Here is a 27,663-nt window from a genome sequence, read left to right as displayed (position 1 = left end):
ACTAAAACAACTGATTCTAGTGAAACTCACAAGGATTTAATATTACTGGCATTTTTAGACATTTTGCATGTTTGGTTTAGAAATTATGATTGAATAATTTTTTTTTGCTTTTTTCACATTATCTCAAGAATTGAAGAACATTACTGTCATATTGAGTAAAAAAATACTTTTTGTGTTTGCAAGCCTTAAGAAAGCATATGTTTCGAGGAAAACTCCCAAGGATCCATTATTTCAAACATTATTAGCCATTTTGCATGAGTAGTTTAGGAGTTATGATTAAAAAATTGTCATATTGAGTGTGACAGTTTACTTTCATAAAGAGTAAAACCAAATTTTTGTTTTTGCAAACCTTACTAAAACAACTGATTCTAGTAAAACTCACATGGATTTAATATTACAGGCATTTTTAGACATTTTGCAATGTTGGTTTAGGAATTATGTTGGAATACATTTTTATTGCTTTTTTCGCATTATCTCAGAATTTTAAGAACATTACTGTCATATTGAGTAAAAACTACTTTTTGTGTTTGCAAGCCTTAAAAAAGCATATGTTTCGAGTAAAACTCACAATAATGCATTATTTCAGGCAATATTAGCTAATTTTTAAGTGTAGTTTAGGAGTTATGTTTAATTTACTGTCATATTGAGTGTACATTGGTCAGCACGGTGAAAGAGGGGTTAGTGCGTCTGCCTCACAATACGAAGGACCTGAGTAGTCCTTGGTTCAATCCCAGGCTCGGGATCTTTCTGTGTGGAGTTTGCATGTTCTCCCCGTGACTGCGTGGGTTCCCTCCGGGTACTCCGGCTTCCTCCCACCTCCAAAGACATGCACCTGGGGATAGGTTGATTGGCAACACCAAATTGGCCCTAGTGTGTGAATGTGAGTGTGAATGTTGTCTGTCTATCTGTGTTGAACCTGCAATGAGGTAGCGACTTGTCCAGGGTGTACCCCGCCTTCCGCCTGATTGTAGCTGAGATAGGCTCCAGCGCCCCCCCGCGACCCCAAAAGGAATAAGCGGTAGAAAAATGGATGGATGGATGAGGGTACATTGTCATGGTGAAAAAAAACAACCTAATCTTGGTTTTGGAGTTATGTTTATATAACCTCCTTTCTGAGCCGCCACCTTATCGTGGTAGAGGAGTTTGCAGGGCCCACTGATCCTAGGAGCTATGCTGTCTGTGGGCTTCTATGCCCCCTCGTAGGCTCTCCCAAGACAAATAGGTCCTAGGTGAGGGATCAGACAAAGAGCAGCTCAAAGACCTTTATGAAAAGCACAAATCGAGGTCCTAGATTTTTCCTTGCCTGGACGCGGGTCACCGTGGCTCCCCTGTGGAGCCAGGCCCAGAGGTGGGGCACGATGGCGAGCGCCTGTTGGCTGGCTCAGCTCAATGAAGCAACGTGGTTCCCTCCTCCAATGGGCTCACCACTCATGGGCTGGGTTATAGAGGTCGGGTGCAGTGTGAGCTGAGCGGCAGCCGAAGGCAGGGCACTTGGCGGTCCGATCATCGGCTACATAAGCTAACTCTTCTGACGTGAAATGTCACCTCGCTGGGAGGGAAGGAGCCTGAGCTGGTGTGCGAGGTGGAGAAGTTCCGGCTAGATATAGTTGGACTCACTTCGACGCACAGGAACCTGTTCTCTCGAGAGGGGCTGGACTCTCTTCCACTATGGCGTTGCAAGCAATGAGAGGCTGGGGTGGCAATTCTTGTTGTCCCCCCGGCTCAAAGACAAGAGTATGGGGTATCGGACTGTCTGATTGTGGCGGGTCGCTCCCTGTATGATCAGTGTAGGGCAGCCTTGGTCCGCCAAGGCTGCCCTTTGTCACCGATTCTGTTGTTAACTTTTATGGACAGAATTGCAGTCATGGCGTTGAGGGGATCCGGTTTGGTGGTTGCAGGATTAGGTCTCTGCTTTTTGCAGTTGATGTGGTCCTGATGGCTTCAACTGGCCAGGATCTCCAGCTCTCATTGGATGGCCGAGTATGAAGCGACTGGGATGAGAATCAGCACCTCCAAGTCCGAGTCCATGGTTCTCGCCCGGTAAAGGGTGGGGTGCCATTTCCAGGTTGAGGAGGCGATGGCACATACTAGATGGCCCCAAGTGGAGGAGTTCAAGTACCTAGGAGTCGTGTTCACGAGTGAGGGAAGAGTGGATCATGAGATCCACAGGCGGATCGGTGCGGCGTCTTCAGTAATGAGGACGCTATATCGATCCATTGTGGTGAAGAAGGAGCTGAGCCAGAATTAAAAGCTCTAAATTTACCGGTCGATCTACATTCTCATCCTGCACCTATGGTCATGGTTATGACCGAAAAGACAAGATCCCGGGTACAAGCGGCCATATTGAGTTTCCTCCGCCGGGTGGCGGGTCTCTCATCTGCTCAGGATGCCACCCGAACGCCTCCCGAGGGAGGTGTTTAGGGCAAGTCCGACCGGCAGGAGGCCACGGGGAAGACCCAGGACACATTGGGAAGATTATGTCTCCCGGCTGGCCTGGGAACGCCTCAGGATCCCCCGAGAAGAGCTGGAAGAAGTGGCTGGGGAGAGGGAAGTCTGGGCTTCTCTATTTAGGCTGCTGCCCCCGCAACCCGACCTCGGTTAAGCGGAAGAAAATGGATGCATTTAGTAACGACAACAAAAAATGCCCATCCATCCATTTTCTACCGCTTATTCCCTTTTGGGGTGGCAGGGGGCGCTGGAGCCCATCTCAGCTACAATCGGGCGGAAGGCGGGGTATGACAGTTATACTGTCATATTGAGTAAAAAAAAAACAACTTGTGTCTGCAAACCTTACAAAAGATTATTATTCTAGTAAAACTAACAAAGATACATTTTTCCAAGCATTATTAGCATTTGTTGTTTTGGAGTTATAATGCTTGCGTTGAGAGGCGACGTGCCAGGGTGGCAATTCTTGTTGCCCCCCGGCTCAAAGCCTGCACGTTGGAGTTCAACCCAGTGGACCAGTGGGTAGCTTTCCTCCGCCTTCGGGTGGGGGGACGGGTCCTGACTGTTGTTTGGCCTTACGCGCCAAACGGCAGCTCAGAGTACCCACCCTTTTTGGATTCACTCGAGGGAGTACTGGAAAGTGCTCCACCGGGTGATTCCCTCGTTCTACTGGGGGCCTTCAACGCTCATCTTGGCAACAACAGTGAAACCTGGAGAGGCGTGATTGGGAAGAATGGCCACCCGGATCTGAACCCGAGTGGTGTTTTGTTATTGGACTTTTGTGCTCGTCACAGATTGTCAATAACAAACACCAAGTTCAAACATAAGGGTGTCCATATGTGCACTTGGCACCAGGACACCCCAGGCCGCAGTTCCATGATCAATTTTGTAGTTGTGTCATCGGATTTGCGGTCTCATGTTTTGGACACTCGGGTGAAAAGAGGGGCGGAGCTTTCTACCGATCACCACCTGGTGGTGAGTTGGCTGCGATGGTGGGGGAGGATGCCTGACAGACCTGGCATTGTGAGGGTTTGCTGGGAACGCCTCCGGAAGAACTTTGAACATGTCACGAGGGAGGCGCTGGACATTGAGTCTGTGTGGACCATGTTCCGTGCCTCTCTTGTCGAGCCGGCTGATTGGAGCTGTGGCCGCAAGGAGTTTGGTGCTTGTCGTGGCGGTAATCCTAGAACCCGCTGGTGGACACCAGCAGTGAGGGATGCCGTCAAGCTGAAGAAAGAGCCTATCGGGTCCTTTTGGCTCATGGGACTCCAGAGGCAGCCGACAGGCCAAGCGAAAAGCGGCTTCAGCGGTCGCAGAGGCAAAAACTCGGACATGGGAGGAGTTTGGAGAAGCCATGGAAAACGACTTCCAGACGGCTTCGAAGCGATTCTGGACCACCATCCGCCGGCTCAAGGGGGGGCAGCAGTGCACTGTAACACCGTGTATGGTGAGGATGGTGCGCTGCTGACCTCTACTGCAGCTGTTATTGATCGGTGGAGGGAATACTTTGAAGACCTCCTTAATCCCACCAACATGTCTTATTGTGGCGGTTCGCTCCCTTTGCAAGAGTCAGAGCTTGGTCCGGCAATGCGGACCCGTTTCCAGTGAGGGTTGGACTCCGCCAAGGCTGCCCTTTGTCACCGATTCTGTTCATAACCTTTATGGACAGAATTTCTAGGCGCAGTCAGGGCGTTGAGGGGATCCGGTTTGGTGTCTGCAGGATTAGGTCTCTGCTATTTGCAGATGATGTGGTCCTGATGGCTTCATCTGGCCAAGATCTTCAGCCCTCACTGGATCGGTTCGCAGACGAGTGTGAAGTGACTGGGATGTGAATCAGCACCTCCAAATCCGAGTCCATGGTTCTCGCCCGGAAAAGGGTGGAGTGCCATCTCCGGGTTGGGGAGGAGATCTTGCCCCAAGTGGAGGAGGTCAAGCACCTCAGAGTCTTGTTCACGAGTGAGGGAAGAGTGGATCGTGAGATCGACAGGCGGAACGGTGCAGCGTCTTCAGTAATGCGGATGCTGTATTGATCCGTTGTGGTGAAGAAGGAGCTGAGCCGGAAGGCAAAGCTCTCGATTTACCGGTCGATCTATGTTCCCATCCTTGGTCATGAGTCATGAGTTTTGGTCATGAGTTTTGTGTCATGGCCGAAAGGACAAAATCACGGATACAAGCGGCCGAAATGAGTTTCCTCCGCCGGGTGGCGGGGCTCTCCCTTAGAGATAGGGTGAGAAGCTCTGTCTTCCGGGAGGAGCTCAAAGTAAAGCCATTGCTCCTCCATTTCGAGAGGAGCCAGATGAGGTGGTTCGGGCATCTGGTCAGGATGCCACCCGAACGCCTCCCTAGGGAGGTGTTTCGGGCACGTCCGACCGGTAGGAGGCCCAGGAAGACCCAGGAAACGGGAAGCTTATCTCTCCCGGCTGGCCTGGGAACGCCCCAGGATCCCCCGAGAGGAGCTGGACGAAGTGGCTGGGGAGAGGAAAGTCTGGGGTTCCCTGCTTAGGCTGCAGCCCCCGCGACCCGACCTCGGATAAGCGGAAGAAAATGGATGGCTGGATGGATGAAGTTATGTTTAAATAACTGTCATAAAGAGTAAAACCTCATTTTTTATTTGTAAACCTTACCAAAACAACTGATTTTAGTAAAACTCACACACATTCAATATTACAGGCATTTTTAGATATTTTGCTTATTTGGTGTAGGAATTATGATGGAATACATTGTTTTTGCTTATTTTGCATTATCTCAGGATTTTAAGAACTTTACTGTCATATTGAGGAAAACAAATACTTTTTGTGTTTGCAAGCCTTAAAAAAGCATATGTTTCGAGTAAAACTCACAAGAATGCCTTATTTCAGGCATTATTAGCCATTTTTTATGTGTAGTTTAGGCATACTTGCCAAGCCTCCTGGATTTTCCAGGAGACTCCCGAAATTCAGCGCCTCTCCCGAAAACCTCCCGGGACAAATTTTCTCCCAAAAATCTCCCGAAATTCAGGCTGATCTGAGTGAGGACAGCCTGTATTCACGTCTGCTTTCCCACGAAATAAACAGCATGCCTGCCCAATCACGTTTTAACTGTAGAATGATCGAGGGCGAGTTCTTGGTTTCTTATGTGGGTTTATTGGTAGGTAGTTTCATTCACGTGCTCCCAGCGCGGTAACAACACAAAACAACAGCAGTCACGTTTTCGTCTACCGTAAAGCAGTTTGCTGCCGTAAACAGCAATGTTGTGACACTCTTTAAACAGGGCAATACTGCCATCTGCTGTACATGCATATGTGACAATAACATCCAGGGCTTTTAGAGAGTGCAGTGAACAACTGCGCACACAACAAGGAGACGAAGCAGAAGAACGCGGAAGATACAGCCATGGCGACGCCGACGACGAGTAAGATGAAGAAACACGCTTATAAGTTCCAAGCCGCAGCTGCGATTGGACCTGGATAGCCTCCGGGAAGAAGTAGTGGAATACCAAGTGCTTGGCAGTGAAGATCTTCCTCAGGAAGCAAAGATTGACCGGTTTTTGGCCATGCTCGGGAGGGATGGAAAATTCCAGACTCTCGTGCATTTGATGAAAGCACTTTTGTGCGTGCCACACAGCAATGCATCATCAGAGAGGGTGTTCAGCATGGTTATAAAAATAGTGACAGAGAATAGAACAAGGATGGACAATTCAACCCTTAACTCAACAATGAGTAGATGAGTGTTATGTGTGTGTATATGTGTAAATAAATGAAAACTGAAATTCAAGTATTTATTTTATATATATATATATATATATATATATATATATATATATATATATATATATATATATATATATATATATATATGTCTTATATCTCCTGATGATTGAGGGAACCCCTCATGAAACAGGCCTGTAGAGATGAAGTAGTCTTGTGATTTTTTTCCCCACACATACATATATATATATATATATATATATATATATATATATATATAGCTAGAATTCACTGAAAGTCAAGATTTTTTATATATGTGTGTATATATATGTATATATATATATATATATATATATATATATATATATATATATATATATATATATATATATATATATATATATATATATATATATATATTCATATGAAATACTTGACTTAGTGAATTATAGCTCTAAATATACTCCTCCCCTCTTAACCACGCCCCCACCCCACCCCCGACCATGCCTTCCCCACCCCCACCTCCTGAAATCGGAGGTCTCAATGTTGGCAAGTATGAGTTTAGGAGTTATGTTTAAATAACTGTCATAGTGAGTGTGGCAGTTACACTGTCATTTGAGTAAAAAAAAATTAACTTGTGTCTTTGCAAACCTCACAAAAGAAAACGTTTCTAATAAAAATCACGCATTATTAGACATTTTTCATGTGTGGTTTAGGAGTTATGTTTAAATAACTGTCATATTGAGTGTGGCAGTTATACTGTCATTATGTGTAAAACCTAATTTTGTATTTGCAAACCTTATAAAAACAACTGATTCTAGTAAAACATAGATTCAATTTTACAGGCATTTTTAGACATTTTACATGTTTGGTTTAGGAGTTGTGTTTGAATACATTTTTTATTGCTATTTTCGTTAGGGCAAGGCCGACCGGCAGGAGGCCACGGGGAAGACCCAGGACACATTGGGAAGACTATCATTCAAGTACCTTGGGGTGTGGGTGGACAATAAGCTGGACTGGACTGTTAACACAGACCACTTGTACAGGAAAGGACAGAGCTGTACTTCCTGAGGCGGCTGTCCTTTGTCCCACACGCCATTAGACTGTACAACTCTTCTCTGGGGGGGAGGGGGGCTACTAGGATGACAGGGGATGCAAATCAATAAGAGTGCAATATTTTTTCAAAACATGGTCACTACTGCCTAGTTTCTCTTGTTATATTCTTATTTTACTGTTATATTTTTATTCTCATTGTTGCTTTTTATTTTTATTCTATTGTAATATGTTTCTATTTTGTTTCAATTTACACCCCCATTATTTACTTTTCACTTTTTACAATTTTGTACACTACTGCTGGAATTTAAATTTTCCTGAGGGAACTCTCCTGAAGGAATCAATAAAGTACTATCTATGTATCTATCTATTTATGTCTCCTGGCTGGCCTGTAAATGCCTCGGGATCCCCCGAGAAGAGCTGGACAAAGTGGCTGGGGAGAGGAAAGTCTGGGCTTCTCTGCTTAGGCTGCTGCCCCCGCAACCTGACCTCGGATAAGCAGGGAGAAAATGGATGGATTTAGTATGACAGTTATACTGTCATATTAAGTAAAAAACTAACTTGTGTCTTTGCAAACATTACAAAATATATTTTTTCTAGTAAAACTCACAAAGATACATAACTCAAGGCATTATTAGCCATTTTGCATGTGTGGTTTAGGACTTATGTTTAAATAATCGTCAGATTGAGTGTGACAGTCTACTGTCATAGTGAGTAAAACCCATATTTTGTAATTGCAAACCTTATGAAAACAAATGATTCTACTAAAACTCACATGGATACAATATTACAGGCATTTTTAGACATAATGCATGTTTGGTTTTGGAGTAATGTTTATATAACTTTCATATTTTGTATGACAGTAATACTGTCATATTGAATAAAAAAAACTAACTTGTATCTGTACAAACCTTAAAAAAAAAAAAATTTTCCAGTAAAACTCACAAAGAGACATTTCTCCAGGCATTATTTGCCATTGTGCACATGTGGTTTAGGAGTTATGTTTAAATAAATGTCAAATTGAATGTGGCAGTTATACTGTTATTATGAGTAAAACCTAATTTTTGTAAATGTTAACCTTACCACAATACCTGATTCTGGTAAAACTCACATAGATTCAATATTACAGGCATTTTTAGACATTTTACATGTTTGGTTTAGAGTTGTGTTTGAATACATTTGTATTGCTTTTTTCATTAGGGCAAGTCCGACGGGCAGGAGGCCACGGGGAAGACCCAGGACACATTGGGAAGACTATGTCTCCCGGCTGGGCTGTCGAACGCCTCCGGATCCCCCGAGAAGAGCTGGACGAAGTGGTTGGGGATAGGGAAGTCCGGGCTTCTCTGCTTAGGCTGCTGCCCCTGCAACCGGACCTCGGATAAGCGGAAGAAAATGGATGGATTTAGTATGACAGTTATACTGTCATATTAAGTAAAAAAAAACTAACTTACAAAATATATTTTTTCTAGTAAATCTAACAAAGATACATTTCTCCAAGCATTATTAGTCATTTTGCATTTGTTGTTTAGGAGTTATGTTTAAATAACTGTCATAGTGAGTAAAACCTACTTTTTGTATTTGCAAAAACCTTACAAAAACAACTGATTCTAGTAAAACTCACATGGATTCAATATTGCAGGCATTTTTAGACATGATGCATGTTTGATTTTGGAGTTGTGTTTATATAACTTTCATATTTAGTATTACAGTAATACTGTCATATTGAGTAATAAAAACTAACTTGTGTCTTTACAAACCTTACAAAATATTTTTTTTTCCTGCAAAACTCACAAAGAGACATTTCTCCAGGCATTATTAGCCATTTGGCATGTGTGGTTTAGGAGTTATGTTTAAATAACTGTCAGATTGAGTGTGACAGTATACTGTGAGTAAAACCCATATTTTGTATTTGCAAACCTTACAAAAACAACTGATTCTAGTAAAACTCACATGGATACAAAATTACAGGCATTTTTAGAGATAATGCATGTTTGGTTTTGGAGTTATGTTTATATAACTTTCATATTTAGTATGACAGTAACACTGTCATATTGAGTAAAAAAAACTAACTTGTGTCGGTACAAACATTACGAAATATTTTTTTTCCAGTAAAACTCACAAAGAGACATTTCTCCAGGCATTAATAGCCATTGTGCATGTGTGGTTTAGGAGTTATGTTTAAATAGATGTCAAATTGAATGTGGCAGTTATACTGTCATTATGAGTGAAACCTAATTTTTGTAATTGTAAACATTACCAAAATACCTGATTCTGGTAAAACTCACATAGATTCAATATTACATGCATTTTAGACGGATTGCATGTTTGGTTTTGGAGTTTTGATTATACAACTTTCATATTTAGTATGACAGTTATACTGTATATTACCATTGAGTAAAAAAAAACCTAACTTGTGTCTTTGCAAACCTTACAAAAGATCGTTATTCTAGTAAAGACTTAGACTTAGACTTAGACTTTCTTTTTATTGTCATTCAAATTTGAACTTTACAGCACAGATAAGAACGAAATGTATTCAAAACATGTGAAATGTCTAAAAATGCCTGTAATATTGAATCTATGTGAGTTTTACTAGAATCAGTTGTTTTTGTAAGGTTTGCAAATACAAAAATTTGGTTTTACACATAACAGTATAACTGCCACATTCAATATGACAGTTATTTAAACATATTTCCTAAACCACACATGAAAAATGTCTAATAATGCCTGGAAAAAATATTTTTGTGAGTTTTACTGGAAAAACATAGTTTGTAATGTTTGTAAAGACACAAGTTAGTTTTACTCAAGATGACAGTATAACTGTCATAATACATATGAAAGTTATATAAACATAATTCCAAAACCAAAATGTCTAAAAATACCTGTAAAATTGTATCCATGTGAGTTTTACTAGAATCATTTTTTTGCGATGAGGTGGCGACTTGTCCGGGGTGTACACCGCCTTCTGCCCGATTGTAGCTGAGATAGGCTCCAGCGCCCCCTGCCACCCCAAAAGGTAATAAGCTGTAGAAAATGGATGGATGGGCATTTTTTGTTGTCGTTACTAAATCCATCCATTTTCTTCCGCTTAACCGAGGTCGGGTTGCGGGGGCAGCAGCCTAAACAGAGAAGCCCAGACTTCCCTCTCCCCAGCCACTTCTTCCAGCTCTTCTCGGGGGATCCTGAAGCGTTCCCAGGCCAGCCGGGAGACATAATCTTCCCAATGTGTCCTGGGTCTTCCCCGTGGCCTCCTGCCGGTCGGACTTGCCCTAAACACCTCCCTCGGGAGGCGTTCGGGTGGCATCCTGAGCACATGCCCGAACCACCTCATCTGGCTCCTCTCAATGTGGAGGAGCAGCGCTTTACTCTGAGTTCCTCCCGGATGACAGAGCTTCTTATCCTATCTCTAAGGGAGAGACCCGCCACCCGGCGGAGGAAACTCAATTTGGCCGCTTGTCTTTGATCTTGTCTTTTCGGTCATAACCATGACCATGGGTGCAGGATGGGAATGTAGATCGACCGGTAAATATAGAGCTTTTAATTCTGGCTCAGCTCCTTCTTCACCACAATGGATCGATATAGCGTCCTCATTACTGAAGACGCCGCACCGATCCGCCTGTGGATCTCATGATCCACTCTTCCCTCACTCGTGAACAAGACTCCTAGGTACTTGAACTCCTCCACTTGGGGCCATCTAGTATGTGCCATCGCCTCCTCAACCTGGAAATGGCACCCCACCCTTTACCGGGCGAGAACCATGGACTCGGACTTGGAGGTGCTGATTCTCATCCCAGTCGCTTCATACTCGGCCATCCAATGAGAGCTGGAGATCCTGGCCAGTTGAAGCCATCAGGACCACATCAACTGCAAAAAGCAGAGACCTAATCCTGCAACCACCAAACCGGATCCCCTCAACGCCATGACTGCAATTCTGTCCATAAAAGTTAACAACAGAATCGGTGACAAAGGGCAGCCTTGGCGGACCAAGGCTGCCCTACACTGATCATACAGGGAGCGACCCGCCACAATCAGACAGTCCGATACCCCATACTCTTGTCTTTGAGCCGGGGGGACAACAAGAATTGCCACCCCAGCCTCTCATTGCTTGCAACGCCATAGTGGAAGAGAGTCCAGCCCCTCTCGAGAGAACAGGTTCCTGTGCGTCGAAGTGAGTCCAACTATATCTAGCCGGAACTTCTCCACCTCGCACACCAGCTCAGGCTCCTTCCCTCCCAGCGAGGTGACATTTCACGTCAGAAGAGCTAGCTTATGTAGCCGATGATCGGACCGCCAAGTGCCCTGCCTTCGGCTGCCGCTCAGCTCACACTGCACCCGACCTCTATAACCCAGCCCATGAGTGGTGAGCCCATTGGAGGAGGGAACCACGTTGCTTCATTGAGCTGAGCCAGCCAACAGGCGCTCGCCATCGTGCCCCACCTCTGGGCCTGGCTCCACAAGGGAGCCACGGTGACCCGCGCCGGGCGAGGAAAAATCTAGGACCTCGATTTGTACTTTTCATAAAGGTCTTTGAGCTGCTCTTTGTCTGATCCCTCACATAGGACCTATTTGTCTTGGGAGAGCCTACGAGGGGGCATAGAAGCCCACAGACAGCATAGCTCCTAGGATCAGTGGGCCCCGCAAACTCCTCTACCACGATAAGGTGGCGGCTCAGAAAGGAGGTTATATAAACATAACTCCAAAACCAAACATGCATTATGTCTAAAAATGCCTACAATATTGTATCTGTGTGACTTTTACTAGAATGGGTTGTTTTTGTAAGGTTTGTAAATACAAACATTTGGTTTTACTCACTATGGTAAATGGACTATACTTGTATAGCGCTTTTCTACCTTCAAGGTACACAAAGCGCTTTGACACTATTTTTACATTCATCCATTCACACACACATTCACACACTGATGGCGGAAGCTGGCATGCAAGGCCCTAACCACAACCCATCAGGAAAGTAAAGTGTCTCCCTCAAGGACACAACGGACGTGACGAGGTTGGTAGAAGGTGGGGATCGAACCAAGAACCCTCAGGTTGCTGGAACGGCCACTCTCCCAACTGCGCCACGCCTTCCCCATGTATACTGTCTCTGTCTCTTTATCTGACAGTTATTTAAACATAATTCCGAAACCACACATGCAAAATGGCTAATAAGAGAAATGTATCTTTGTGAGTTTTATTGGAAAAAAATATTTTGTAAGGTTTGCAAAGACATGTCTTTTTTTTTTTTTTTTTACTTAATATGACAGTATAACTGTCATACTAAATATGAAAAGTTATAAACCTAACTCCAAAACCAAACCTGCATTATGTCTAAACATGCCTGTAATATTGTATCTTTGTGAATTTTACTAGAATCAGGAGGTTTTAAGGTTTAAAAATACAAAAATTAGGTTTTACTCATAATGACAGTATAACTGCCACACGCAATATGACAGTTATTTAAAAACTCCTAATCCACACAAGCAAAATGGCTATTGATGCCTGAAATAATGCATCCTTAGGAGTTTTCCTCGAAACATATGCTTTTTTAAATCTTGCAAACACAAAAAGTAGTTTTTTTACTCAATATGACAGTAATGTTCTTAAAATCCTGAGATAATACGAAAAAAGCAAAAAAAAATGTATTCCAACATAATTCCTAAACCAAACATGCAAAATGTGTAAAAGTGCCTGTAATATTGAATCAATGTATGTTTTACTAGAATCAGTTGTGTTTCAAAGGTTTGCATTTAGAAAATTTAGGTTTTTTTCACCATGACAATGTACACTCAATATGACAGTAAATTAAACATAACTCCTAAACTACACATAACAATGAGCTAATATTGCCTGAAATAATGCATTCTTGTGAGTTTTACTCGAAACATATGCTTTTTTAAGGCTTGCAAACACAAAAAGTAGTTTTTTACTCAATATGACAGTAATGTTCTTAGAATTCTGAGATAATGCGAAAAAAGCAATAAATGTATTCCAACATAATTCCTAAACCAACAATGCAAAATGTCTAAAAATTTCTGTAATATTATATCCATGTGAGTTTTACTAGAATCAGTTGTTTTAGTAAGGTTTGCAAAAACAAAAATTAGGTTTTACTCTTTAGGAAAGTAAACTGTCACACTCAATATGACAGTTTTTTAATCATAACTCCTAAACTACTCGTGCAAAATGGCTAATAATGTTTGAAATAATGGATCCTTGGGAGTTTTCCTTGAAACATATGCTTTCTTAAGGCTTGCAAACACAAAAAGTATTTTTTTACTCAATATGACAGTAATGTTCTTAAAATCCTGAGATAATGCGAAAAAAGCAATAAAAATGTATTCAATCATAATTTCTAAACTAAACATGCAAAATGTGTAAAAATGCCTGTATTATTGAATCCATGTGAGTTTTACTAGAATCAGTTGTTTTAGTGAAGTTTGCAAAAACAAAAATTAGGTTTTACTCTTTATGAAAGTAAACTGTCACACTCAATATGACAGTTTTTTAATCATAACTCCTAAACTACTCATGCAAAATGGCTAATATGTTTGAAATAATGGATTATTGGGAGTTTTCCTCAAAACATATGCTTTCTTAAGGCTTGCAAACACAAAAAGTATTTTTTTTACTCATTATGACAATAATGTTATTAAAATTCTGAGATAATGCGAAAAAAGCAATAAAAATGTATTCCAACATAATTCCTAAACCAACAATGCAAAATGTCTAAAAATGCCAGTAATATTAAATCCATGTGAGTTTCACTAGAATCAGTTGTTTTAGTAAGGTTTGCAAAAGCAAAAATTAGGTTTTACTCTTTATGAAAGTAAACTGTCACACTCAATATGCATTATCTCAGGATTTTAAGAACATTACTGTCATATTGAGTAAAAAAAATATTTTTTGTGTTTGCAAGCCTTAAGAAAGCATATATTTCGAGGAAAACTCCCAAGAATCCATTATTTCAAACATTATTAGCCATTTTGCATGAGTAGTTTAGGAGTTATGATTAAAAATATTCAGTGTGACAGTTTACTTTCATAGAGTAAAACCTAATTTTGGTTTTTGCAAACTTCACTAAAACAACTGATTCTAATAAAACTCACATGGATTTAATATTACAGGCATTTTTACACATTTTGCATTGTTGGTTTAGGATTTATGTTGGAATACATTTTTATTGCTTTTTTCGCATTATCTCAGAATTTTAAGAACATTACTGTCATATAGAGTAAAAAGTTACTTTTTGTTTGCAAGATTTGAAAAAGCATATGTTTCGAGTAAAACTCCGTAGAATGCATTATTTGAGGCATCATTAGACATTTTGCATGTGTAGTTTAGGAGTTATGATTAAATAAATGTCATATTGAGTGTGACAGTTTACTTTCATAATGAGTAAAACCTAATTTTTGTTTTTGCAAACCTTACTAAAACCACTGATTCTAGTTAAACTCACATGGATTCAATAATACAGGCATTTTTACTTATTTTGCATGTTTAGTTAAGAAATTATGATTGAATACATTTTTATGGCTTTTTTCGCATTATCTCAGGATATTAAGAACATTACTGTCATATTGAGTAAAAAAAATACTTTTTGTGTTTGCAAGCCTTAAGAAAGCATATGTTTCGAGGAAAACTCTCAAGGATCCATTATTTCAAACATTATCAGCCATTTTGCATGAGTAGTTTAGGAGTTATGATTAAAAAACTGTCATATTGAGTGTGACAGTTTACTTTCATAAAGAGTAAAACCTAATTTTTGTTTTTGCAAACTTCACTAAAACAACTGATTCTAGTAAAACTCACATGGATTCAATAATACAGGCATCTTTACACATTTTGCATGTTTAGTTTAGAAATTCTGATTAAATACATTTTTATGTCATATTGAGTAAAAAACTACATTTTGTGTTTGCAAGCCTTAAAAAACATATGTTTCGAGTAAAACTCACAAGGATGCATTATTTCAGGCAATATTAGCTCATTTTTAAGTGTGGTTTAGGAGTTATGTTTAATTTACTGTCATATTGAGTGTACATTGTCATGGTGAAAAAAACCAAATTTTTGTATTTGCAAAAATTTCAAACAACCTAATCTAGTAAAACTCACATGGATTCAATATTACAGGCATTTTTACACATTTTGCATGTATGTTTTAGGAAATATGATTGAATATATTTTCATTGCTTTTTTTGCATTATCTCAGTAATTTAGGAATTTACTGTCATATTGAGTAAAAACCTACTTTTTGTGTTTGCAAGATTTGAAAAAGCATATGTTTCAAGTAAAACTCCGTAGAATGCATTATTTGAGGCATCATTAGACATTTTGCATGTGTAGTTTAGGAGTTATGATTAAATAAATATCATATTGAGTGTGACAGTTTACTTTCATAAAGAGTAAAACCTAATTTTTGTTTTTGCAAACCTTACTAAAACAACTGATTCTAGTAAAACTCACATGGATTCAATAATACAGGCATGTTTACACATTTTGCATGTTTAGTTTAGAAATTATGATTGAATACATTTTTATTGCTTTTTTCGCATTATCTCAGGATTTTAAGAACATTACTGTCATATTGAGTAAAAAAAATACTTTTTGTGTTTGCAAGCCTTAAGAAAGCATATGTTTCGAGGAAAACTCCCAAGGATACATTATTTTAAACAATATTAGCCCTTTTGCATGAGTAGTTTAGGAGTTATGATTAAAAAACTGTCATATTCAGTGTGACAGTTTACTTTCATAAAGAGAAAAACCTAATTTTTGTTTTTGCAAACTTTACTAAAACAACTGATTCTAGTAAAACTCACATGGATTCAAAAATACAGGCATTTTTACACATTTTGCATGTCTAGTTTAGAAATTATGATTGAATACATTTTTATTGCTTTTTTCGCATTATCTCAGGATTTTAAGAACATTACTGTCATTTTGAGTAAAAAAATGCTTTTTGTGTTTGCAAGCCTTAAGAAAGCATATGTTTCGAGGAAAACTCCCAAGGATCCATTATTTCAAACATTATTAGCCATTTTGCATGAGTGGTTTAGGAGTGATGATTAAAAATTTGTCATATTGAGTGTGACAGTTTACTTTCATAAAGAGTAAAACCTAATTTTTGCTTAAGGATATAATATTACTGGCATTTTTAGACATTTTGCATTGTTTGTTTAGGAATTATGTTGGAATACATTTTTATTGCTTTTTTCGCACTATCTCAGAATTTTAAGAACATTACTGTCATATTGAGTAAAAAAAAAATTTTTGTGTGTTTGCAAGCCTTAAGAAAGCATATGTTTCAAGGAAAACTCCCAAGGATCCATTATTTCAAACATTATTAGCCATTTTGCATGAGTAGTTTAGGAGTTATGATTTAAAAACTGTCATATTGAGTGTGACGTTTACTTTCATAAAGAGTAAAACCTAATTTTTGTTTTTGCAAACTTTACTAAAACAACTGATTCTAGTAAAACTTACATGGATTCAATAATACAGGCATTTTTACACATTTTGCATGTTTGGTTTAGAAATTATGATTGAATATTTTTTTTTGCTTTTTTGGCATTATCTCAGGAATTGAAAACATCACTGTCATATTGAGTAAAAAAAATACTTTTTGTGTTTGCAAGCCTTAAGAAAGCATATGTTTCGAGGAAAACTCCCAAGGATCCATTATTTCAAACATTTTTAGCCATTTTGCATGAGTAGTTTAGGAGTTATGATTAAAAACATTGTCATATTGAGTGTGACAGTTTACTTTCATAAAGAGTAAAACCAAATTTTTGTTTTTGCAAACCTTACTAAAACAACTGATTCTAGTAAAACTCACATGGATTTAATATTACAGGCATTTTTAGACATTTTGCAATGTTGGTTTAGGAATTATGTTGGAATACATTTTTATTGCTTTTTTCGCATTATCTCAGAATTTTAAGAACATTACTGTCATATTGAGTAAAAACTACTTTTTGTGTTTGCAAGCCTTAAAAAAAAGCATATGTTTCTAGTAAAACTCACAAGAATGCATTATTTCAGGCAATATTAGCTCATTTTTAAGTGTAGTTTAGGAGTTATGTTTAATTTACTGTCATATTGAGTGTACATTGGGCAGCACGGTGGAAGAGGGGTTAGTGCGTCTGCCTCACAATACGAAGGACCTGAGTAGTCCTTGGTTTAATCCCAGGCTCGGGATCTTTCTGTGTGGAGTTTGCATGTTCTCCCCGTGACTGCGTGGGTTCCCTCCGGGTACTCCGGCTTCCTCCCACCTCCAAAGACATGCACCTGGGGATAGGTTGATTGGCAACACCAAATTGGCGTGTGAATGTGAGTGTGAATGTTGTCTGTCTATCTGTGTTGGCCCTGCGATGAGGTGGCGACTTGTCCAGGGTGTACACCGCCTTCCGCCTGATTGTAGCTGAGATAGGCTCCAGCGCCCCCCCCCCGCGACCCCAAAGGGAATAAGCGGTAGAAAAATGGATGGATGGATGAGGGTACATTGTCATGGTGAAAAAAAACAACCTAATCTTGGTTTTGGAGTTATGTTTATATAACCTCCTTTCTGAGCCGCCACCTTATCGTGGTAGAGGAGTTTGCGGGGCCCACTGATCCTAGGAGCTATGCTGTCTGTGGGCTTCTATGCCCCCTCGTAGGCTCTCCCAAGACAAATAGGTCCTAGGTGAGGGATCAGACAAAGAGCAGCTCAAAAACCTTTATGAAAAGCACAAATCGAGGTCCTAGATTTTTCCTCGCCCGGACGCGGGTCACCGTGGCTCCCCTGTGGAGCCAGGCCCAGAGGTGGGGCACGATGGCGATCGCCTGTTGGCTGGCTCAGCTCAATGAAGCAACGTGGTTCCCTCCTCCAATGGGCTCACCACTCATGGGCTGGGTTATAGAGGTCGGGTGCAGTGTGAGCTGAGCGGCAGCCGAAGGCAGGGCACTTGGCGGTCCGATCATCGGCTACATAAGCTAGCTCTTCTGACGTGAAATGTCACCTCGCTGGGAGGGAAGGAGCCTGAGCTGGTGTGCGAGGTGGAGAAGTTCCGGCTAGATATAGTTGGACTCACTTCGATGCACAGGAACCTGTTCTCTCGAGAGGGGCTGGACTCTCTTCCACTATGGCGTTGCAAGCAATGAGAGGCTGGGGTGGCAATTCTTGTTGTCCCCCCGGCTCAAAAATAAGAGTATGGGGTATCGGACTGTCTGATTGTGGCGGGTCGCTCCCTGTATGATCAGTGTAGGGCAGCCTTGGTCCGCCAAGGCTGCCCTTTGTCACCGATTCTGTTGTTAACTTTTATGGACAGAATTGCAGTCATGGCGTTGAGGCGATCAGGTTTGGTGGTTGCAGGATTAGGTCTCTGCTTTTTGCAGTTGATGTGGTCCTGATGGCTTCAACTCGCCAGGATCTCCAGCTCTCATTGGATGGCCGAGTATGAAGCGACTTGGATGAGAATCAGCACCTCCAAGTCCGAGTCCATGGTTCTTGCCCGGTAAAGGGTGGGGTGCCATTTCCAGGTTGAGGAGGCGATGGCACATACTAGATGGCCCCAAGTGGAGGAGTTCAAGTACCTAGGAGTCTTGTTCACGAGTGAGGGAAGAGTGGATCATGAGATCCACAGGCGGATCGGCGCGGCGTCTTCAGTAATGAGGACGCTATATCGATCCATTGTGGTGAAGAAGGAGCTGAGCCAGAATTAAAAGCTCTAAATTTACCGGTCGATCTACATTCCCATCCTGCACCCATGGTCATGGTTATGACCGAAATGACAAGATCAAAGACAAGAGTTTCCTCCGCCGGGTGGCGGGTCTCTCCCTTAGAGATAGGATAAGAAGCTCTGTCATCCGGGAGGAACTCAGAGTAAAGCGCTGCTCCTCCACATTGAGAGGAGCCAGATGAGGTGGTTCGGGCATCTGCTCAGGATGCCACCCGAACGCCTCCCGAGGGAGGTGTTTAGGGCAAGTCCGACCGGCAGGAGGCCACGGGGAAGACCCAGGACACATTGGGAAGATTATGTCTCCCGGCTGGCCTGGGAACGCCTCAGGATCCCCCGAGAAGAGCTGGAAGAAGTGCCTGGGGAGAGGGAAGTCTGGGCTTCTCTGTTTAGGCTGCTGCCCCCGCAACCCGACCTCGGTTAAGCGGAAGAAAATGGATGGATTTAGTAACGACAACAAAAAATGCCCATCCATCCATTTTCTACCGCTTATTCCCTTTTGGGGTGGCAGGGGGCGCTGGAGCCTATCTCAGCTACAATCGGGCGGAAGGCGGGGTACACAAGTCGCTTCCTCATCGCAAAAAATGATTCTAGTAAAACTCACATGGATACAATTTTACAGGTATTTTTAGACATAATGCATGTTTGGTTTTGGAATTATGTTTATATAACTTTCATATGTATTATGACAGTTATACTGTCATCTTGAGTAAAACTAACTTGTGTCTTTACAAACATTACAAACTATGTTTTTCCAGTAAAACTCACAAAAATATTTTTTTTCCAGGCATTATTAGACATTTTTCATCTGTGGTTTAGGAAATATGTTTAAATAACTGTCATATTGAATGTGGCAGTTATACTGTTATGTGTAAAACCAAATTTTTGTATTTGCAAACCTTACAAAAACAACTAATTCTAGTAAAACTCACATAGATTCAATATTACAGGCATTTTTAGACATTTCACGTTTGAATACCTTTTTATTGCTTTTTTCGTTAGGGCAAGTCCGATCGGCAGGAGGCCACGGGGAAGACCCAGGACACATTGGGAAGACTATGTCTCAGGCTGGCCTGGGAACGCCTCGGGATCCCCCGAGAAGAGCTGGACAAAGTGGCTGGGGCTTCTCTGCTTAGGCTGCTGCCCCCGCAACCCGACCTCGGATAAGCGGAAGAAAATGGATGGATTTAGTATGACAGTTATACTGTCATATTGAGTAAAAAAACTATTTTTCATAGATTCAATATTACAGGCATCTTTAGATGGATTGCATGTTTGGTTTTGGAGATATGTTTATACAACTTTCATTTTTAGTATGACAGTTATACTGTCATATTGAGTAAAAAAACAACAACTTGTGTCTGCAAACCTTAAAAAAGATTATTATTCTAGTAAAACTAACAAAGATACATTTTTCCAAGCATTATTAGCATTTGTTGTTTTGGAGTTATAATGCTTGCGTTGAGAGGCGACGGGCTCGGGTGGCAATTCTTGTTGCCCCCCGGCTCAAAGCCTGCACGTTGGAGTTCAACCCAGTGGACCAGTGGGTAGCTTTCCTCCGCCTTCGGGTGGGGGGACGGGTCCTGACTGTTGTTTGGCCTTACGCGCCAAACGGCAGCTCAGAGTACCCACCCTTTTTGGATTCACTCGAGGGAGTACTGGAAAGTGCTCCACCGGGTGATTCCCTCGTTCTACTGGGGGCCTTCAACGCTCATCTTGGCAACAACAGTGAAACCTGGAGAGGCGTGATTGGGAAGATTGGCCGCCCGGATCTGAACCCGAGTGGTGTTTTGTTATTGGACTTTTCTGCTCGTCACAGATTGTCAATAACAAACACCAAGTTCAAACATAAGGGTGTCCATATGTGCACTTGGCACCAGGACACCCTAGGCCGCAGTTCCATGATCGATTTTGTAGTTGTGTCATCGGATTTGCGGTCTCATGTTTTGGACACTCGGGTGAAGAGAGGGGCGGAGCTTTCTACCAATCACCACCTGGTGGTGAGTTGGCTGCGATGGTGGGGGAGCAGGCCCGGCCCTAACCAATCTGACGCCCTAGGCAAGATTTTAGGTGGCGCCCCCCCCCACATCGGCAGTGAAGTGTATATACTCACAAGAACCCGAATAGCTTTGTCTTTGACCTTTTTTTTTACTTACAACTATACCTAATATATAAAGGGGTGGAAAAGTGACTATTACCTGCAGGGCAAACATTAGCTAACCAGAAGGCGATAACAATGTAAACAAAAAACACCTGCTTGAGAGAGATCTAATACAAACATTTATATGCATGTACAACACTTAGAACTTTTAGCATATCAGTATGTGGAATTAAACTATGGAATGGATTAAGTAAAAAAGTTAAAAAATGTACTGATATGATCCAGTTTAAGAGGTTGTTCAAAATAATAGTGCTTACAGAGTACAAAGAAGAAGAATCATGAGAAATACTTTCAACCTTATTGAAAATAAGATATTCTTCATCTCAGTATGTTAATAATGACTGAATTAATTAATTAATTACATAGTACAAAACTGTTGTATACTAACTCATAGATGTTATTTTATTATATAAAAAGGTCAGTAAATGATTCTTTATATTTGTAAACGCTTTGAAGTGGGAAAGAGGTAGGATTAAATAAGCTTTGCTTCTTCCTACTCCTTTTCGGGCATGATGTAAAATAAAATGATATGAAATTGTGTGATGTATTATGATGTAAGTGTGTTCATGTTCGAAATAAACTAAAGAAAGAAAGAAATGTCCCTGAGGAATGTAAAGTGGGAGTACTGTAATTACCTAACGTTACATTATTATTTTCCATAACAATTTAGCCCCCTCCACAATATTAACCCAACGTTAAAACAGAACTAGCTATTTATTGATTAGCAATTGCCGAATCATGTAACATTAGCTTAATGCTAAAAAGCCAGGTTACTATCACGTTCTGTAACAGACAAATAATTTCATTTAGGCTAACCTTACCTACCTGCTACCTCTGTCTTTTCTCGTTTCTCCTCCTCTTCTTTTCTCTTTTTTCTTCCCTGGGCACATGACAGTTTTGGCATCTTGTGTTGATTTTTTGATGTGGGGACGTCCAAAAAGAGTCACGATACGGGAAGGGAGGGGGCGCACCGGGGGGGCGTAATGTTGTATCAAATAATATTTCTATTAAATAGGCTTTACTTTGCATTTTAATTAACGTGGGATTATTTTTTGTATTTAGAAATAATAGTACCAACTTTTTTTTTTTTCTCCCAACATTTGTGGCATTGGCGTGGCGCCCCGTGATGGACGGCGCCCTTAGCATTTGCCTATACGGCATATGCCACGGGCCGGCCCTGTGGGGGAGGATGCCTGACAGACCTGGCAGGCCCAAACGCATTGTGAGGGTTTGCTGGGAATGCCTCCGGAAGAACTTTGAACATGTCACGAGGGAGGCGCTGGACATTGAGTCTGAGTGGACCATGTTCCGTGCCTCTCTTGTCGAGCCGGCTGATTGGAGCTGTGGCCGCAAGGAGTTTGGTGCCTGTCGTGGCGGTAATCCTAGAACCCGCTGGTGGACACCAGCAGTGAGGGATGCCGTCAAGCTGAAGAAAGAGCCTATTGGGTCCTTTTGGCTCATGGGACTCCAGAGGCAGCCGACAGGCCAAGCGAAGTGCGGCTTCAGCGGTCGCAGAGGCAAAAACTCGGACATGGGAGGAGTTTGGAGAAGCCATGGAAAACGACTTCCAGACGGCTTCGAAGCGATTCTGGACCACCAGCCGCCGGCTCAAGGGGGGGCAGCAGTGCACTGTAACACCGTGTATGGTGAGGATGGTGCGCTGCTGACCTCTACTGCAGCTGTTATTGATCGGTGGAGGGAATACTTCGAAGACCTCCTTAATCCCACCAACATGTCTTCCTATGAGGAAGCAGTGCCTGGGGAATCTGTGGTGGGCTCTCCTATTTCTGGGGCTGAGGATGCCAAGGTAGTTAAAAAGCTCCTCAATGGCAGCGCCCTGGGGGTGGATGAGATCCGTCCGGAGTTCCTTAAGGCTCTGGATGCTGTGGGGCTGTCTTGGTTGACAAGACTCTGCAACATCGCGTGGACATCGGGGGCGGTACTTCTGGATTGGGAGACCGGGGTGGTGGTTCCTCTCTTTAAGAAGGGGAACCAGAGGGTGTGTTTCAACTATCGTGAGATCACACTCCTCAGTCTTCCCGGTAAGGTCTATTCATGTGTACTGGAGAAGAGGCTACGCCGGATAGTCGAACCTCGGATTCAGGAGGAACAGTGTGGTTTACGTCCTGGTCGTGGAACTGCGGACCAGCTTTATACTCTCGGCAGGGTCCTTGAGGGTGCATGTGAGTTTGCCCAACCAGTCTACATGTGCTTTATGGACTTGGAGAAGGCATTCGACCATTTACCCCTGGAAGTCCTGTGGGGAGTGCTTAGAGAGTATGGGGTAACGGACTGTCTTATTGTGGCGGTTCGCTCCGTTTGCAAGAGTCAGAGCTTGGTCCGGCAATGCGGACCTGTTTCCAGTGAGGGTTGGACTCCGCCAAGGCTGCCCTTTGTCACCGATTCTGTTCATAACCTTTATGGACAGAATTTCTAGGCGCAGTCAGGGCGTTGAGGGGATCCGGTTTGGTGTCTGCAGGATTAGGTCTCTGCTATTTGCAGATGATGTGGTCCTGATGGCTTCATCTGGCCAAGATATTCAGCCCTCACTGGATCGGTTCGCAGACGAGTGTGAAGTGACTGGGATGTGAATCAGCACCTCCAAGTCCGAGTCCATGGTTCTCGCGTGGAAAAGGGTGGAGTGCCATCTCCGGGTTGGGGAGGAGATCTTGCCCCAAGTGGAGGAGTTCAAGGACCTCAGAGTCTTGTTCACAAGTGAGGCAAGAGTGGATCGTGAGATCGACAGGCGGAACGGTGCGGCGTCTTCAGTAATGCGGACGCTGTATTGATCCGTTTTGGTGAAGAAGGAGCTGAGCCGGAAGGCAAAGCTCTCGATTTACCGGTCGATCTATGTTCCCATCCTCACCTATGGTCATGAGTTTTGTGTCATGGCCGAAAGGACAAAATCACGGGTACAAGCGGCCGAAATGAGTTTCCTCCACCGGGTGGCGGGGCTCTCCCTTAGAGATAGGGTGAGAAGCTCTGTCATCCGGGAGGAGCTCAAAGTAAAGCCATTGCTCCTCCATTTCGAGAGGAGCCAGATGAGGTGGTTCGGGCATCTGGTCAGGATGCCACCCGAACGCCTCCCTAGGGAGGTGTTTCGGGCACGTCCGACCGGTAGGAGGCCCAGGAAGACCCAGGAAACGGGAAGCTTATCTCTCCCGGCTGGCCTGGGAACGCCCCAGGATCCCCCGGGAGGAGCTGGACGAAGTGGCTGGGGAGAGGAAAGTCTGGGCTTCCCTGCTTAGGCTGCAGCCCCCGCGACCCGACCTCGGATAAGCGGAAGAAAATGGATGGCTGGATGGATGGAGTTATGTTTAAATAACTGTCATAAAGAGTAAAACCTCATTTTTGTATTTGTAAACCTTACCAAAACAACTGATTTTAGTAAAACTCACACACATTCAATATTACAGGCATTTTTAGATATTTTGCTTATTTGGTGTAGGAATTATGATGGAATACATTGTTTTTGCTTATTTCGCATTATCTCAGGATTTTAAGAACTTTACTGTCATATTGACGAAAACAAATACTTTTTGTGTTTGCAAGCCTTAAAAAAGCATATGTTTCGAGTAAAACTCACAAGAATGCCTTATTTCAGGCATTATTAGCCATTTTTTATGTGTAGTTTAGGCATACTTGCCAAGCCTCCTTGATTTTCCAGGAGACTCCCGTAATTCAGCGCCTCTCCCGAAAACCTCCCGGGACAAATTTTCTCCCGAAAATCTCCCGAAATTCAGGCTGATCTGAGTGAGGACAGCCTGTATTCACGTCTGCTTTCCCACGATATAAACAGCATGCCTGCCCAATCACGTTATAACTGTAGAATGATCGAGGGCGAGTTTTTGGTTTCTTATGTGGGTTTATTGTTAGGTAGTTTCATTCACGTCCTCCCAGCGTGGTAACAACACAAAACAACAGCAGTCACAGTTTCGTCTACCGTAAAGCAGTTTGTCTGCCGTAAACAGCAATGTTGTGACACTCTTTAAACAGGGCAATACTGCCATCTGCTGTACATGCATATGTGACAATAACATCCAGGGCTTTTAGAGAGTGCAGTGCACAACTGCGCACACAACAAGGAGACGAAGCAGAAGAACGCGGAAGATACAGCCATGGCGACGCCGACGACGAGTAAGATGAAGAAACACGCTTATAAGTTCCAAGCCGCAGCTGCGATTGGACCTGGATAGCCTCCGGGAAGAAGTAGTGGAATACCAAGTGCTTGGCAGTGAAGATCTTCCTCAGGAAGCAAAGATTGACCGGTTTTTGGCCATGCTCGGGAGGGATGGAAAATTCCAGACTCTCGTGCATTTGATGAAAGCACTTTTGTGCGTGCCACACAGCAATGCATCATCAGAGAGGGTGTTCAGCATGGTTATAAAAATAGTGACAGAGAATAGAACAAGGATGGACAATTCAACCCTTAACTCAACAATGAGTAGATGAGTGTTATGTGTGTGTATATGTGTAAATAAATGAAAACTGAAATTCAAGTATTTATTTTATATATATATATATATATATATATATATATATATATATATATATATATATATATATATATATATATATATATATACATATATATATATGTCTTATATCTCCTGATGATTGAGGGAACCCCTCATGAAACAGGCTTGTAGAGATGAAGTAGTCTTGTGATTTTTTTCCCCACACATACATATATATATATATATATATATATATATATATATATATATATATATATATATATATATATATATATATATATAGCTAGAATTCACTGAAAGTCAAGTTTTTTTATATATGTGTGTATATATATATATATATATATATATATATATATATATATATATATATATATATATATATATATATATATATATGAAATACTTGACTTAGTGAATTCTAGCTCTAAATATACTCCTCCCCTCTTAACCACGCCCCCACCCCACCCCCGACCATGCCTTCCCCAACCCCACCTCCTGAAATCGGAGGTCTCAATGTTGGCAAGTATGAGTTTAGGAGTTATGTTTAAATAACTGTCATAGTGAGTGTGGCAGTTACACTGTCATATTGAGTAAAAAAAAACTAACTTGTGTTTTTGCAAACCTCACAAAAGAAAACGTTTCTAATAAAAATCACAAAGATACATTTCTTCACGCATTATTAGACATTTTTCATGTGTGGTTTAGGAGTTATGTTTAAATAACTGTCATATTGAGTGTGGCAGTTATACTGTCATTATGTGTAAAACCTAATTTTGTATTTGCAAACCTTATAAAAACAACTGATTCTAGTAAAACATAGATTCAATTTTACAGGCATTTTTAGACATTTTACATGTTTGGTTTAGGAGTTGTGTTTGAATACATTTTTTATTGCTATTTTCGTTAGGGCAAGGCCGACCGGCAGGAGGCCACGGGGAAGACCCAGGACACATTGGGAAGACTATCATTCAAGTACCTTGGGGTGTGGGTGGACAATAAGCTGGACTGGACTGTTAACACAGACCACTTGTACAGGAAAGGACAGAGCTGTACTTCCTGAGGCGGCTGTCCTTTGTCCCACACGCCATTAGACTGTACAACTCTTCTCTGGGGGGGAGGGGGGCTACTAGGATGACAGGGGATGCAAATCAATAAGAGTGCAATATTTTTTCAAAACATGTTCACTACTGCCTAGTTTCTCTTGTTATATTCTTATTTTACTGTTATATTTTTATTCTCATTGTTGCTTTTTATTTTTATTCTATTGTAATATGTTTCTATTTTGTTTCAATTTATACCCCCATTATTTACTTTTCACTTTTTACAATTTTGTACACTACTGCTGGAATTTAAATTTTCCTGAGGAAACTCTCCTGAAGGAATCAATAAAGTACTATCTATGTATCTATCTATTTATGTCTCCTGGCTGGCCTGTAAATGCCTCGGGATCCCCCGAGAAGAGCTGGACAAAGTGGCTGGGGAGAGGAAAGTCTGGGCTTCTCTGCTTAGGCTGCTGCCCCCGCAACCTGACCTCTGAAAAGCAGGAAGAAAATGGATGGATTTAGTATGACAGTTATACTGTCATATTAAGTAAAAAACTAAATTGGGTCTTTGCAAACATTACAAAATATATTTTTTCTAGTAAAACTCACAAAGATACATAACTCAAGGCATTATTAGCCATTTTGCATGTGTGGTTTAGGACTTATGTTTAAATAATCGTCAGATTGAGTGTGACAGTATACCCATATTTTGTAATTGCAAACCTTATGAAAACAAATGATTCTACTAAAACTCACATGGATACAATATTACAGGCATTTTTAGACATAATGCATGTTTGCTAATCATGGGAATTAGCGAAGATGGAGGAGAAACTTACGACATTGCGGAGAACCTCGTCAGAGCCTTTCTGCAGGAGCAACTCGGCATCCCGGAGGAAAAAGTTAAGAGGATCCAGATGGAACGAGCACACAGGATTGGCAGACGCAAGGAGGATGCTAAACCAAGACCTATGCTTGTAAACTTTACTAACTCCAAATGCAAAGACAAAATGCTTGCTCTCTCTAGAAGACTGAAAGGCACTAAATTCTTCATGACCAGTCAATATCCGATCGAGGTGGTGGAGAAACGACGTAA

Source organism: Nerophis lumbriciformis, linkage group LG12, assembly GCF_033978685.3.
Source record: "Nerophis lumbriciformis linkage group LG12, RoL_Nlum_v2.1, whole genome shotgun sequence".
Classification (NCBI taxonomy): domain Eukaryota; kingdom Metazoa; phylum Chordata; class Actinopteri; order Syngnathiformes; family Syngnathidae; genus Nerophis; species Nerophis lumbriciformis.
Note: the sequence above shows the minus strand (reverse complement) of the source record.